Raw genomic sequence first — 13564 nt, 5'->3', positions numbered from 1 at the left:
AGTAAACTACACAAAAATATACAGAATTCATAAACAGAAAACTATAAAACTTGACTAAAGACCATAAAAAGAGATTCTGGGAAAACATGGTAGAGTGAGAGACATCCTCAGATCTCTCCCCTTGAAACAACAATAAGTCAAACATCTAAAACTCAACAAAAAACACCCAAACTACACACCAGCACATCTGAGTATGGGATCTGCACATAACAGCTACCATGGGTGTTGAGCAGTAGACTGGGACAAATAAAGAAGCTGCCTCTCGCAGCTGCTGGAGCTCCTTGCAGGAGGAGAGAGAGGAGTGAAGTTGCAGTGACTTCCCTGATCAGCTCTGCCTGGAAGTGCCAGGACTTTTCTACACAGCAGGCAACAGGGCTCAGTCATCAGGGCAGAAAGCAGAGAAGCGGGACTGGACAGCAGAGAAACAACAGTTGATTTTTACTGGCCCCGGTTGCAAAACCGAGGCGGAGCTGCAGCCACCAACCCCTAATCCAGAGGGCCTCTCCCCCCATACTCTCACAGATTGATCACCATGGAACCGCAGGGGAATCTGAGCAAGAGCTGCAGAGACTGAAATTACCTCTCTTAGCCTCTAGAGCTCCCTGGAGGAGGAGGGTGATGGGAGAAGGTGCAGCGACTTCCATGAACAGCCCTGCCTGGAAGTGCCAGAACTTTTCTTTGCAGCTGGCAGCAGGGCTCAGTCATCAGGGCAGAAAGTAGAAAAGTGAGACAGGACCGCAGAGAAACAACAGTTGATTTTTACTGGCCGCGGTTGTAAATCCAAGGCTGAGCCTCAGCCTCCAACCCCAAACCCAAAAGGCCCTTCCCTCATACCCAATGAGACCAATCACCACGGAGCCCCATGGGAATCTGAACACATGCTACCAAAACTGTTGCTAACATTGATAGGGGCTGAAACTGAGAGTAGCGAGTGTGATTAAAATCTACAAGAAAATAAAAGATGTTAGGCTCTATGTAAAACAGGGATCCAAGAGGCTTAGACTCCACCTACTTGAAACCAAATGTAAAGCTCCTTCTTTGCAGCAGGCTAAAGAAAGAACTTTATATAATAAAACTTTTTCTGGAAAAACAACAGAATACACTTTCATTAATGTCCAGGTGGAGAAAACCATAAAGAACACTTAAATAAAGTGAAGAGAGACATACTATGTTATTAGTTACAAAGACTAAATATTTTAAAGATGCAACCCTCTCCAAAATATTCTCTGAATCAAATGTAATATCAAGAAGCCAGGGATTTTTACTTCAAACTTTGCAAGATGTTCATTTAAACCAATGAAGAAATAGAAATAAGCAAGAAACATTTTAAAAGTAGGACTTTTTAGATATCATAATGTGTTCTAAAGTTACTGTAGTTAAAACTCCATAGGACTATTATAAGAACAGACAACCCAGAAAAACAGAATAAAATTATAGGGGAAATGTCTATTTAAGAAATCATGATAAATATAAATGGAACTAATAATTAAATAAAGTATACTGTAACTAATGATGCTGAAGAAGCACAACTGGGGAAAAATAAGTAAAAAAAAAAAAAAAAAGAGGTTTGTATTCCAAAGCAATAAACAAATTGATGGGCCTACCTATCTATTCAGAATATTCCTTTCAAGTGTTACAGGCCCAATCTTCCTGAGGTCAACTGACAGTCCCTGAGGGTAACTTGCATCTTAAGATAGCATCAGTCATGGCAAGCACCAGAAACCATTTTTACCTAAAAGCCTATTTCCACCTTTTCAACAATTTTATATGTCTTTTTTTCCTTTATTGAATTAAGTTTTTTTCTTAAATATCTACAATAGTTTATTTTTTGTACTAAATCCTAGGCGATATATCTTTTTAACTATCAACATAAAAATAAAGGACACGTAACATGAAATTTATCATCTTAACTATTTTTATGTGTATACTTCAGTGCTATTAAATACATTCACCATGCTGTGAAACCATCACTATCATCCATTTTTTAAATTACTGGGGTGACATTGATTAATAAAATCATATAGCTTTCAAGTTTACAATTCAATAATAGATTATATGTATGTTTCATTGTGTGTTCACCATCTAAAATTAAATTTTCTTCCATCACTAAATATTAGACCCCCTTTACCCTTATCTACCTCCCATCTCCCCTGCTTCCCTCTGGTAACCACTAATCCACTGTCCCTGTCCATGTGTCTCTATTTGTCATGTTTGTTTGCAGCTTTCAGTTTTATATCTCACATAAAAGTGAAATCATATGGTTCTCATTTTTTTTTTTTATGTCTGGCTATTTCACTTAGCATGATAATCTCAAGATCTTCTACCCATATTGTCACAAATGATAGTATATCATCTTTCCTTATGGCTGAGTAATATTCCATTGTATATATGTACATCTTCTTTATCCAGTCATCTCTCAATAGACACTTCAGTTGTTTCCTGGCTTGGCCACTGTGAACAATGCTACTATGAACAGTGGGGTGCATATATCTTTGCAGATAAATGTTTTGAAGTTTTGGGGTAAATATTGAGAAGAAGGCTTCTTAGTCTATGGTAATTCTATTCTTAGTTTTTTGAGGAACTTCCATACTGTTTTCCATAGTGGCTGTACCAGTTACATTCTCAAACACTAGCAGTGTATGAGGGTTTCTTTTTCCTCATAAACTCTCTAATACTTGTTTGTACTTATCCTGTTGACGATAACCATTCTAATATGTATGAGCTGGTATCTCATTATGGTTTTAATTTGCATTTTCCTAATAGCTAGTGAAGTCGAACATCCTTTCATATGTTTTCTTGAGAAAAGTATCTGTTCAGGTCTTCTGCCCATTTATAATTGGATATATTTTTTATATTGTTGAGTTGTATTAGTTTTTCAATATTTTGGATATTAGGCTCTTATAAAAGTTGTTTTTTGCAAATATATTCTCCCATTTGGATGATTGCCTCTTTGTCTTGTTAATGATTTCTTTTGCTGTGCAGAACTTTTCAGTTTGATATAGTCATTTATTTTTGCTTTTACTTCCTTTTGTCTTTGAGGTCAAATTCATAAAATTTTCTCTATATCCAAGACTCATGGGTAATAAACTTAATAAACAATGTGGAGGACATATATACTGAAAACTACAAGACATTATTAAAATAAATTAAAGCAGACACAAAGAAATGGAAGAATATTTTATGTTCATTGGAAGAATCAACATAGTTAAATATTACCCAAAGTAATATATAGCTTTAATGCAATTCCCATTAAAACTTCAATGGTAATTTTTAAAGAAATAGACCTAGAAACCATCAGATTTGTATGGAATCACAAAAGACCACAAATAACCAAAGTGATCTTGTGGAAAAAGGCCAGAGGTATCAGTCTGCCTGACATCAACTTATACTACAAAGCATCAATAAATAAAACAGCATAGTATTGGCAGAAAGACAGATGCATAGACCAATGGAACAGAATTGGGAGTCTAGAATTAAACCTCCATCTACATGGGCAAATAATTTTTGACAAAAGAGCCATAAGCATACAATGGAGAAAGGAAAGCCCCTTCAACAAATGATGCTGGGAAAATTGGAAAGCTAGTTGCAAAAGAATGATACAAGACTGTATTATCACTATATACTAAATTTAACTCAAAATGGATCAAAAGCATGAATATAAGGCCTAAAACAATAAATTGCATAGAAGAAAACATAGATACTAAACTCATGGACCTTGGATTTAGAGATTTTATGAATTTGACCTCAAAGACAAGGGAACTATAATAAAAAATAAATAAAATTTGACTATATCAATCTGAAAAGCTTCTGCACAGCAAAAGAAACCATCAACAAGGCAAAGAGGCAACTATTATCCTTGCGTGTGATGATGATATTTACCTTATGAGGTTTTTATGAAGGTTAAGTGAGGTCATTTATTTTAAATTACTGTTAAACTACTTAATGTAATGCTCAGTATTTAATAGGTTTCCCCATTTAATGTTAGTTGTTGTTATTTTATTGTTGTGGAATAAACTTGGAATTTGGAATGAAATATAAAAATATTTTTTCAAGTGAGTGACCTTGAGCAAGTTAATATTCTTTTTTGGAGAATGGAGCTGATAATGGTTTTTCGAAAAGAAAACTATGTATCTTTTTTCTCCAGAGATTTTGTCAAGAATTATGAGATAATCTATGTGAAAATATTTTGTAGGCTATATAATGAATTATATATGTATTAAATATATTTACATAATATTATGTAACTGCTCAATTAGTATGAAACCTAATATAAACTTAAATAGTTTAAATGGTTATCATTCTAAGATAACATATTTGCACTTTACATTACCAGAATGTTGCAATTTAGAGCAACATTGGGGATTACCTTGTCCAAACTCTCCACCTATGTAGGAGAAACTGAGTTTTAGAAACTAAAAGTCTTTTCCAAAGTAAATAATAAGTTTTGGAAGAGATGAATTTAGAACTCAGATTTCTGTATATCTCATCTAGTTTAGTTTTCAATGAAGGCTTTAAATATGTTTTAGTTCAGAAGAGAAATACTTTCGGTAGGAAAATGAAACACTAGGACAAGAAAGCATGTTAAATATTTGAACCTGTGTTATCACAGTGGTTTTCAATCACATTTTATTGGTGACTAGTTCATTAATGCTTACAGCAGGCCTATTTTATTAAAGTGGATGTTTGTGGGCTTCCTATTAAGTGTCATAGTGGTGGATGCAAAAACGTTCTGATACCATCTCCAAGCATGATATTGCATGCATGCACTTATCTAAAACCCATATGAGTATGATATACATGATATGTCTGTATTTATACTGAAAAAGTATTAATTGATCTTAAAAATTATAGACATTTTTCTTGGTGAGGTGTTTTTATAGCTTCCTGGGGCATAATTAATAAAGGCCTAAACAAAAACAAAGACAAAAAACAAAAAAAACAAAAAAAAAAGAAGAAGAGAATACTAATAGACGAAAAGACTAATAGAAGAAAAAACTAATATATCTGAATCCTCTTTTCATATTTCCAATGAAATAGAGCTAAAAGAGACATAGAAATTTATGACAAGATTTTTCTCCCTGCTAGTGTAAAGTTTACTGTGGTTAGAAATATTGGCATGTCAGAAATCTACTAAGGTTGTAAAGAAAATTTTTTTCTCGGTGATAATATACTTTGTGGTTAAAATGAAGATAGTATATAGTGGTTATTGGTTTGCCATTAGTGTAAAATAGACATTTGTTCAAATTTCTGCTCTGTCGCTTACTAGTTTTATGATCTTTGAAGAAGTTATTTAATCTTTCTAAGAACAGTTCCTTTATCTGTCAAACAAGATTTATACTAGTGCCTATTTTATAGTATTGTTATGAGAATTAAATAATATGATAGTTCATCTAAAAGCATTTAATACAGTGCCCATATAATGTAATAGCTCTGCAAATGGGAACTGTTATTACAATCAGCATTTATTGCTAAAGACACACATGAGTAAAGCCTGAAGGTGTAAATAATAAAAAATCCCCCCAATCTCATAGTAAGGGCTACTATTTATGCCCACTAGGGAGAGAAATTTATAGATTACTTGATAGCTACTCTCCTTGCTTTTCACTCCAACTTTCATATGAAACTGTATTTGGCATTTTTCTGTCACATATAACATGCAAGAAACTTAAAATAATTTTTATACCCCATGTGAGTTACTTATTTTAAAATTATACAATGCCATGAGAAACTTCTCATGTGATGATTAAAGCTCTCAATTCCACAGTTCTCTGTGTTAAAAAGATTGGCCTTACATTATGGTTTTATCTGTTCCCTTTTAGATATCACCATTAATCCTAGTTAAATAATCATCTCAAATCTTGCTTAATTGAGATTACTCCTTAGGAGCAAATCAAACAAGTCTACTACATTTTATATATGATAACTTTCATATATTTAGAGAGAGCTCTCATATCCTAAAGTGAACTCTTCTTTTCAAGGTAAATGAACAAAGGTTTTCAAACATTTCTCATATAACAATCTGTCTGGTTTTATCATTACCCTCACCATTCTTTCCAATTTGTCTAATAATTGAAAAAAAGTTTTGATGCATTGTTAAGAAATTGATATTCCAGGTATTTTTTGATATCAGAAAATACAATAGGAATGTTTTCTTTTCTTATTTCAAGTATTGTACTGCTGTTAATGCTGCATAACATCACATTAACTTTTTTGAATGTGTGTGTGTATATCTCTGTGTGTATATATATGTGTGTATAAAACTCATACTCAACTCATTGTCAATGAAAATCATTTAAATCTTTATTACATGGGTTGTTAGTCTTCTTTATGCATTCCATGGAAACTTTGCTCTTTTCAAGTGTAGACATATTCCATATATTAAATAATATTAGATTTATTCTATTTTTTTCCTATCAAAAAATTTTGGATGATAATTATGACAACCATATATTCCGTTTCAAAATGTGCCACTAGGAGTAATGACAGCAAAATGACAAACAAAAAAGCTCCAAGCTCTTCTGCTAGCTTCGGCAGCACACATAAAATAATTGGAACAATGCAGAGAATAGCATGGCCTCTGTGCAAGGATGACATGTAAATTCGTGAAGCATTTCATAATTTTCACTTTAAATGTAAATTGATTAAATGGTCCAATCAAAAAAAAAAAACATAGGGTAGTCAAAAAGATAAGAAAACAAGACGTATGCATATACTGTCTACAAGAGACCCACTTCAGATCAAATGACACTCACAGACTGAAAGAAAAAGGATGAGAAAAGATATTTCATAAAAATGGAAATGAAAAATAAGCTGTGGTAGTGATACTTATATCAGATAAAATAGACTTAAAACAAAGGATATAATAAGAGACAAAGAAAGGCACTACATAATGATAAAGGGATCAATAAATAAAGGGGACATAACCATAGCAAACATATATGCATCCAACATAGGAGTGCCTACATACACAAAGCAATTATTGACTGACATAAAAGGAGAGATCAACAGTAATACACTTGTAGTAGGATACTTTAACACATCATTGACATCAATGGGCACATCTTCCAGGCAAAGAATCAACAATGAAACAATGGGCCAAGGAGACACACTAGAATTCATGGATTTAATAAATATTTTCAGAGCATTTTACCCCAAAGCAGCAAAATACACATTCTTCTCAAGTGCACATGGAATATTTTCAAGGATAGACCACAGGTTAGGACACAAAATAAATCTCAATAAATTTAAGAAGATTGAAATCATATCAACCATCTTCTCTGATCACAATGGTATGAAACTAGAAATTAACTACAAGAAAAAAAACTGGAAAATACGCAAACACATGGAGGCTAAATAACATGCTACTGTAGAACGAATGGGTTATTAATGAGATCAAGGAAGAAATCAAAAGATAACTAGAGACAAGTAAAAATGAGAACACAATAACTGAAAATCTATGGTCCACAGCAAAAGCAGTCCTAACAAGGAAAGTCATAGCAATATAGACAACTCAAGAAAGAAGAAAAAACTCAAACAAACAATTTAACCCTACACTTAAAAAAAAAAAAAGCTAGAAAAAGAACAACAAAGTCCAAAGTGAATAGAAGGAGGAAATAATAAAGATCAGAGCAGAAATAAACAAAATAGAGTCTAAAAAATAATACAAAAGATTAATGAAACTAAGAGCTGGTTCTTTGAAAGGATAAATGAAATTAATAGACCCTTAGCAGACTCGTCAAGGAAATAAAGAGAGAGTACTCAAATAAATAAAATCAGAAATGAAAGAGAATCTATAACTATGAACTCCACAGAAATACAAAAGATCATAAAAAAATACCATGAGGTATTATATGCCAATAAATTGGACAATCTGGAAGAAATGGACACATTCCTGGACCAGATGGTTTCATATGTGAATTTTACCAAACATTCAATGAGGAACTGTCACCTATTCTTCTCAAATTATTCGAAAAAAACCAAGAAAAGGGAAGCCTCCCTAACTCCTTTTATGAGGCCACAATTACTTTGATTTCAAAACCAGATAAAGGCATTACAAAAAAAGAAAAGTATGGGCTGACATCTCTTATGAACACTGATGGAAAAATCCTCAATAAAATATGCTTACAACATAGAAATATGCTTACAACATAGAAATATGAAAATTAAATGACAGAAAATTCAAGACAGTACTTCTGAAAAAACTCAGTGAGATTAGAAATGAATTATGTCAACAATTTCAGAAACTGAAAAAAACAACTAAATGAGCGGAATGAGTTCTTTAGCAAGGAGATTGAAGCCCTCAGAAAGAACCGAATAGACCTTCTGGAGATAAAGAACATACTACAAGAGTTGAAAAATGAAACAACAAGCTTGGGAAATAGAGTCAACCAAATGAAGGAAAGGATAAGTGATATTGAAGACAGAATCCAGAAATAAATCAGAAGGAAGAAGTGAGAAACTGAAGAATGAAAAGTAATGAAAGAGAAATACAAGAACTAGCTGATACCATTGTGAGAGGACACATAAGAATAATAGGCATTATCGAAGGGGAGTAAAAAAAAAACATAGAAAGCATTTTCAGACAAATAGTTGACGAGAATTTCCCAAATCTAAGAAATGAACTGGAGCTTGGAATTCAAGAGTCAACAGAACACTCAACTATCTCAACCCAAAAAGGCCTTCACCAAGGCACATCGTATTAAAACTATCAAAAATCAACAACAAAGACAGAATTCTCAGGGCAGCCAGGGAAAAAAGATGGTACCCTATAAAGGAAAACCCAGTAGATTATCGCCGGACTTCTCAGCACAAACCTTACAAGCCAGAAAGGAGTGGAATCAAATATTCAAACGATTAAATGAAAGAAACTACCCTCCAAGAATAATGTATCCAGCTAAGCTCTTCTTTAGATGAAGGAGAAATAAAGAACTTTCTAGACATACAAAAATTGAGAGAATTCTCCACTACATGGCCTGAATTACAGGAAACACTGAAAGAGGTCAGCTTACCTAAAACAAAATGAGAAAAAAACTGCAGAATTAAGACTAAGGTGACTAGCAGGCTGATAAAAGCAGAGAAGTGCAACCCTTACAAGAACAGGGCATTATAAGCTTAAAATAAGAAGAGATTTGCTATAGCAAGATAGTAATTAAAGTTCAGTGTACATAGGGATAACATGGGACAACAATAACAGAAAAGGGGAGGATTCGAAGATCCAAATTCACAAAGAGGAATGGAGATAAGGCACATGCAGAAGAAAAGAGATGACTGTATACATACAACTATCCTTTTCATGTTCATAAAGGTAACCACAGGCCAAAGATTTAGAACTGAAGTATATAACATAAACAAAAAGAACCAGAGGGAAAACCAATAAAAGCCAACCAAAATAAAGAAAACAGAAACACAAGGACAAGGAAGCAATGGAAACACCGAGATACCAGAAAGCAAAAGATAAAATGGCTATAAGAAGGCCTCATATTTCAATAATCACCCTAAATATAAATGGAATGAACTCACTAATAATTAGGTACATAGTTGCAGTTTGGATCAAAAAACAAAACTCGACCATATGCTGCCTCCAGGAGACACATCTCAGTTCCAAAGAAAAATATAGACTCAAAGTGAAAGGATGGAAAATGATGTTTCGAGCAAATGGCATTCAGAGAAAAGCAGGAGTAGCAGTACTAATCTTGGACAAAGTAGAATTCAAAATTAAAAAAAAAAGGCAAAGAAAGATACCTTTTTGATTTTTAAGTCTATCATTATGAGGGACACTTCATAATGATAAAGAGAATCATGCACCAAGAAGACATAACACTTTCAGGGAGCCCTGAAATATGTAAAGCAACTACTAATGGAACGAAGGGGAGAAGCAGACCAAAACACTCGTAGTGGGGGACTGAATTACACTACTGTTGGATATGGACAGATCATCTAAACAGAAAATCAATAAGAAATAGCCTTCTTAAATGACACATTAGACCAACTAGACATAATTGACATATATAGAGCCTTTCATCCTCAAACAGCTGCTTATGTATTCTTCTCTAGTGCATATGGAACATTCTCAAGGAATGATCAGATACTGGGACACAGAGATAGGCTCAACAAATATGAGAGTAGAATTTATACCAACCATATTTTCTGATGATAATACATTGAAACTAGATATCAAATGCAAAAAGGAACCAGGAAGAACCACAAATACATGGAGATTAAACAACATGTGACTATAGAATAACTGAGTCAGAGAAGAAGTCAAGGGAGAAATCAAGAGATATATAAAAATGAATGATAATTATAGTACAACATATCAAAACTCGGGACACGACAAAAGCAGTCATAAGAGGAAAGTTCATATCATTAATGGCCTATCTCCAAAAACAAAAACGAGCTCAAAATAACAAACTAATGCTTCATCTTAAAAAACAGGGAAAGGAAAAACAAAAGAAGCCTAAGACAGCAGAAGGAAAGAAATAATCAAATTTAGAGCAAAAATAAATGAAATTGAAAACGAACAAACGAACAAACAGAAAACATGAATGCAACAGAGAGCTGGTTCTTTGAGAAGGTTAATAAATTCGACAAACCCCTGGCTAGGCTCACTAAAGGAAAAAGAGAAAGGACACAAATAAACAAAATCAGGGGTGGAAGACGGGAAATAACAACAGAAAATGCAGAAATACAAAGGATCATACAAGAATGGTATGAAAAAAATTATATAACACCAATTTAATAACCTAGAAGAAATGGACCAGTGCTTAAAAAAAAATACAACCTTCCCACACTGAATTAAGAACATCTGGAAAATTTAAATAGATTGATCAACAGTATGGAAATTGAAACTATTATCAAAAAACTACTAAAAATTAAAAATCCTGGACCAGATGGCATCACCAGTGAATTCTCCCAAATATTCAAAGAAGATTTAGTACCTATTCTCCTCAAATTCTTCCAAAAAATCCAAGAGGAGGCAATACTTCCCACCTCATTTTATGAGGCCAATATTACCCTGATACCAAAACCAGGTAAAGATAACACAGAAACAGAAAACTACAGACCCATATCTCTCATGAACACAGATGCAAAAATCCTAAATAAATACTAGCAACCCGAATACAGCAACATATTAAAAGGATTATACGCCACGATCAAGTGGGCTTCATTCCAGAGGCACAGGGATGGTTCAACATATGCAAATTGATTAATATGATACACCACATAAACAAATTTAAAAAATAGAATCATATGATCGAATCAATAGACACAGAAAAATTCTTCAACAAGATACAGCATCCATATGTGATCAAAACATTTAACAACACTGGTATAGAAGGAAAGTACCTTAACATAATAAAGGCCATATATGACAAACGCTCAGCCAACATTATCCTTAATGGTGAAAAACTAGAAACTTTCCCTCTAAGATCATGAACAAGGCAAGACTGTCCTCTATTACCACTGTTATTCACTAGAACATTGGAGGTCCTAGCAAGTGCAATCAGGCAAGAGAAAGATATAAGAGGATCCACACAGAAAACGAAGAAGTCAAACTGTCACTATTTGCGGATGACATGATTCTCTATATAGAAAACCCTAAAGACTCCACAAGAACACTACTAGAAACAATAAGCACATATAGTAAAGTCTCTGGTTACAAAATCAAAGTTCAAAAATCCATCACGTTCCTATACTCACCTAATGAAATGTCAGAAAAAGAAGCGGAAAAAATAATTCTTTTTGCAATTGCAACAAAAAGAATAAAATACCTAGGAATAAATCTAACAAAACAAGTGAAGGACCTATATAATGAAAACTATAAGACTCTATTAAAAGAAATTGAAGATGATACAAAAAAAAATGGAAAGATATTCGTGTTCTTGGATTGGAAGAATCAACACAGTTAAAATGATAATTTTACATAAATCATTATACAGATTTAATACAATACTCATCAAAATCCCATCAGCATTTTTTTAAAAAAATAGAACCAAAAAATATCAGATTTGTATGGAAGCACAAAAGACCCTGAATTGCCAAAGCCATCCTGAGAAAAAAGAACAAGCCTGGAGGCATCACTGCCAGACTTCAAATTATGCTAGAAAGTGACAGTAATCAAAATGGCATGGTATTGGCAGCAAAACAGACACATGCACCAGAGGAACATAATCAAGATTCCAGAAGCAAACCCATATTTATATGGGCAAATAATTTTAGACAAAAAAGCCAAAAACATAGAGTAGAGAAAGCCTTTTCAATAAATGGTGCTGGGGAAATTAGAAGTCCACCTGCGAAACAATGAAATGACTATTGTCTATCACCACACACCAAAATGAACTCAAATGGATTAAGAACCTGAATATAAGGCCGGAATCAATAAAATGTATAGAAGAAAACATAGGAACTAAACTCAAGGACCTTTGACTTAAAAAGGATTTTATGAATTTGACCTCAAAATCAAGGGAAGTAAAAGCTAAAATAGATGAATGGGACTACTTCAAACTAAAAAGCTTCTGCTCAGCAAAGGAAACCATCAGCAAGGTAAAGAGACAACCATCTGAATGGGAAAATACATTTGCAAACAACACCTCTGATAAGGGCCTAATATCCAAAATATGCAAAGAACTCATGCGACTCGATAACAACAAAAAACCAAAATATCCAGTCAATAAATGGGCAGAGGACCGGAACAGACACTTCTCCCTAGAGGACACACGAATGGCCAACAAATATATGAAAAGATGCTCAACATCGCTAGCTGTTAGGGAAATGCAAATTAAAACCACAATGAGATACCATCTCATACCTGTTACAATAGCTATAGTCGACAAAACAAGTAATAACAAATGTTGGAGAGGATGCGGAGCAAAGGGAACCCTCATACACTGCTGTGGGACTGCAAATTGGTACAGCCACTATGGAAAACAGTATGGAGGTTTCTCAAAAAACTAACAACTGATCTAGCATATGATCCAGTAATCCCTCTACTGGGTATTTACTGCAAAGACTTAAAAACTCATATCCGAAAAGACATTGGCACACCGATGTTCATAGCAGCACTATTCACAGTGGCCAGGACATGGAATCAACTGAAGTTTCTTATGATGGATTATTGGCTAAGGAAGCTGTGCTATATATTTACAAAGGAATATTACTCAACCATAAGAAAGGATGAAATATTGTCATTTGTGACAACCTGGATGCACTTCGAGATAATCATACTAAGCAAAATAAATCAGACAGAAAAAGTTGAAAATCACATGATATCACTTATATGTGAAACAGAAACCTAAAAGCAACAAATGATGAGGACAAACAGAGACTCAGGGACATGGACAATGGACTAGTGATTACCAGAGTGTAGGGGGTGAGGCAAGAGGGAAGAGGTAGACAAGGTAAAGGGGGTCAAATATAGGGGGGGTGGGGGAAGAGGGTAAAGGGGATCAAATATATGGTAGCTGAAGGAAACTGGACTCTGGGTGGTAATCACACAATAGAATATATACATGTCAAATTATAATGTACACCTGAAAATTATATAATTGTATTAACCAATGTTACC

The 13564-nt window shown here is 33.8% G+C and overlaps 1 non-coding gene across 1 annotated transcript; it reads left to right on the top strand.

Annotated features, from left to right (window-relative positions):
* Positions 1–6518: 6518 nt before the first annotated feature.
* On the top strand, positions 6519–6622 carry LOC111740431. The gene has a single exon (XR_002780611.1). It is a non-coding gene; the product is annotated as a U6 spliceosomal RNA (small nuclear RNA).
* The last annotated feature ends 6942 nt before the right edge of the window (positions 6623–13564 follow it).

The sequence above is a fragment of the Pteropus vampyrus genome, unplaced genomic scaffold (assembly GCF_000151845.1).
Source record: "Pteropus vampyrus isolate Shadow unplaced genomic scaffold, Pvam_2.0 Scaffold63, whole genome shotgun sequence".
NCBI classification, from domain to species: domain Eukaryota; kingdom Metazoa; phylum Chordata; class Mammalia; order Chiroptera; family Pteropodidae; genus Pteropus; species Pteropus vampyrus.
Note: the sequence above shows the minus strand (reverse complement) of the source record. Positions and strands in the feature narration are given on the sequence as shown.